The sequence below is a fragment of the Meleagris gallopavo genome, chromosome 3, assembly GCF_000146605.3.
Source record: "Meleagris gallopavo isolate NT-WF06-2002-E0010 breed Aviagen turkey brand Nicholas breeding stock chromosome 3, Turkey_5.1, whole genome shotgun sequence".
Classification (NCBI taxonomy): Eukaryota; Metazoa; Chordata; class Aves; order Galliformes; family Phasianidae; genus Meleagris; species Meleagris gallopavo.
This window is the reverse complement of record NC_015013.2, coordinates 49,021,761-49,025,227: the sequence shown is the minus strand read 5'-3', so window position 1 is coordinate 49,025,227 and position 3,467 is coordinate 49,021,761.

Sequence of the window (3,467 nt, the reverse complement as noted above, 5' to 3'; positions counted from 1 at the left end):
GCATTTTGGCTAGCAAGCAAGTGAAGCACATCATTCTCTTTCTTCATATCACAAAATCACTACCTATGTGCCGATTTATGTTATGTAATGGGCTGCAAGCATTTGGGAGGAGATTCGTTATTTGCTATTCAGTTGTGTGAACAAGAGTAAAAATTATTGCGTTGGAAGAATGTGATTCAGCGTGATTCTGCTCTCATCTTTGTAAAGGGTTTGTAAAGGGTGCTAATTCCCACAAACTATGCTGTAGTTGTCTTTCTCTTAGCTACTTCTTTCAATGTCTTTATTCTCCAGAGGTTGTGCCATTTTCTTCTGAAATTTTGAAAGATCTTGCTTACATGTGAAAAGTGGCTTTTTATAAAATGCACGATTTCAGAAATCAAAGTAGTACAGGGCACCTTCTTCTTCCAGGCAGTAAATTGGTTGTGATCATTCCTGCTTAATTTTTCTTTTTCAATTACATGTATGTAAAAATAATGGAAATAAAGACTACATAAAATTAAGAAAAAGCATTGATCAACGTTCATTCAGAAGGGCTGAGATCTGAGACATCTTAATAGAGCCAACGTTCTCACTTTTTCCACAGTGCAACGTACCTTTAAGTCGCTTAAGTCTTCCTACTAGCATAAGAATTCTTACGTTAAAATTCTCTTCTGAATGTGTGCTTTTTTTCTCCTGAAAAAGGAAAAAAGGTTTTAAGGAAAAAAAGATTTTAAGGCAAAAGATTTTAAGATAGTTTTCAGATTAGTTTTCTGCAGTACAAATCTTTAATGTGAAGTCATTGATTCTGCAGAAGGGTGCAGACTTTGCCCGGAGTCTCCATGTAGGCGAGGGGCGCTGCACAGCCACAGGCGTCCAATTGCTGCCAGTCTTTGCTGGACTGGGGCTTCTGTCAAAAGCAAATGTGAATCCACATTTATTTTGATCAAGAGTTTTATTTCTGGAACAAGTAGGGAAGAAAAAGAGATCACATTCAATGTAAATATGAATGCTTCTGCATGGTATCATGTGGTACAAAATGACTGCAGGTAGTTTCCCTCGCTTGTTTTGAGGCTTGACTGTGATAAAATATTTGTTTCCAGCAATACCGGTAAGACTGTTCATCTGAATACAATCTGATAAATGCTACAGAATGTCTTTCAAATGCTTTAGTAGTACTTACCATTTACATACATATGCATGTATGTGTATGTGTTTGTGTACAAATCCTCCTACCTACAGTAACATTTACTCTCAGGCTCCTCTAGGAGGGAGCAGATTTGGCTTACAATAGAAACAGGGAAACACACTCTCACGTAGGCTCTTTGAGACAAGAAGATAGTTTGAGGCATACTGCTGTTTCTGGCATGCTGACAACGTGTTTTAGGTTTCAAAAAGTCACTAAAATGCATTGAAACTATGATGATGATTAATTTTAGTCCTAAAAAGAAATGGATAATGGATACATATCACTGACCAACTTTTAAATTCGTAAACCCCACTTCCGGATTTCCCCCTGTTAAAAGACATTTAAACAAGTGATTCTTCTTTTTAACGTCCAGAGCCCCTAGAATATTGCCTTTATGGATACACTTCAGAGTTCAGCTGAAAGATCATATTGCTTTAAAATGGGCATACTAAAACCAAGCATGCCTGGAGGAGAATTTGTAAGCACAATTCTGTTTGCCACTGTGCTGGTAGGTCAGTGGGCGGTATACGATGCACCCATCTTTCTAGGAGCAGTAGGATTTCCTGCTGTTTTTTTCAGTAGTGACCTAGAAGGAGGTTAATGATTCCAAAGAATGACTTTTCCCTTAGGGAAAATTTAATCTTCTGACCTTTTTCTCTATCTGTCCATTCCTTTTAAGTCACAGACCCCCTTCATTTAGCTTACATCAAGCTGTTTTATTTTCTTCAAAAACATGGCTGAAGTGATTGCTTTTGCTTTCATTTAACCCTTGAACTGGATGCATTTCCAAACTAAATCATTGCCCAGAATACAGAATTGCTTGTAAGCATTTCTTTCAGATTTCTATATTTGTCTTAAATGTGATTGTCAACCCTCAAAATCACTTTGACAACTGACTAACTTCGAAAATGCATGCCTTTAATGTACTCTCGCAATCATCTCCGAGAGTTGCTTTACAAAAAGAACATGACAGGAATAAAGCAGCTACCGGGGTTTTTTTTTTCTCAGAGTTCTATCAAAATGCTGATGGAACTAGAGTACCGGAGAAGGAAATTTTATTTAAACTATGTTCACCAAGACCATCACGCCGTTCTTTGGATTAAATTTGAGCTCATAAGAAATATCAGCATCGCACAGTCAAACTCTTGGAGTGCTTTGTTTTGTTTGAACTGTGCAGACACTACCGAATCAAATTTGTTGTCAGAATACCATAAAACAAAATCGCAATTACGTTATTATTCTCCAAGGCGTTGACTCTCGGGTGCAAGGAGTTCTGGAGGGTAACTGGAAACAGAAAGTGCCTTGTGCTCAAAGCCGTCAACTTCCTTTTGCCGCACAGCAGACATTGTTTTTGTTTGTATTGTATTACACACTATTATTGCCAACATAAGAATTCATGAATATTCCCGCATTTTCAGAATGATAATTAACACTTGATTTTGACACGATGACAAACTCGTGCAGCACAGACACCCAGCCTGGGAACAAAAGAATCCCTGCACTGAGGCCAGGGCCCATCCGGCCCCACACTCCCAACCTTGCACAGTGCCCAGTGTGGGAGGCAGCACCCTGCACCTCATGGCAGCACTGGGGAATTTCTTCCCGACCCCAGCTGGTGATCAGCTCGTGCCCTGAAGTATGAGGATTGATAGCCCTCGTAATTTTTATTCTAGCTAGTGCGGCTGCAGATGCTGTACTTAATCAAATAAATGTCTAATACTTCGGTAAAGCTAAGTGAAGGCTAAATACTCCTTTCTCTTGGGAAAAATCCCAAGGAAGGAAAAAGTGCTGAGAAATTCCACCAGGAGAGGCACGCGGAGTTCCCACTGCTCTCTCCCCTCTCAGGGGATTCCACTGGCGCATGGGGACGGAAAAGATTTCGGGCCACGCAGGCCCAGCCCTGGCACAGGATCAGGCTCTGGGCTGGCTGTGCCCTGCTCTCTCTGCCCCTCAGTCCTGCTCCAGAAGCGGGAGCAGGAGAGACTCACAGCAGAACTTGTCTGGATTTCTGTCAGATAAAGGAATGGTTTTAGAGGGGAAAACACATTGCATAGGATGGTTTGGGTTATGGGTTTCTTGGATCTTCCTCCACAAGCCACTGTGTGAAGTGACAGCCAGAGGGTCTATGGAGATGAGGAGACGTTACTCTTCCTCTTCTCTTAGCTTTTGTTTCTCTTTTCTAATCTCTTCTTTCCTTCTTTTCTTCCTATTAAAGCATAGCAACTGCCCCCAAAGCTGTTTTCCTCAATCTTCTGTAGCAAAAATAAATTCCACAACTCAGCTATATACTCTAATGAGAAAA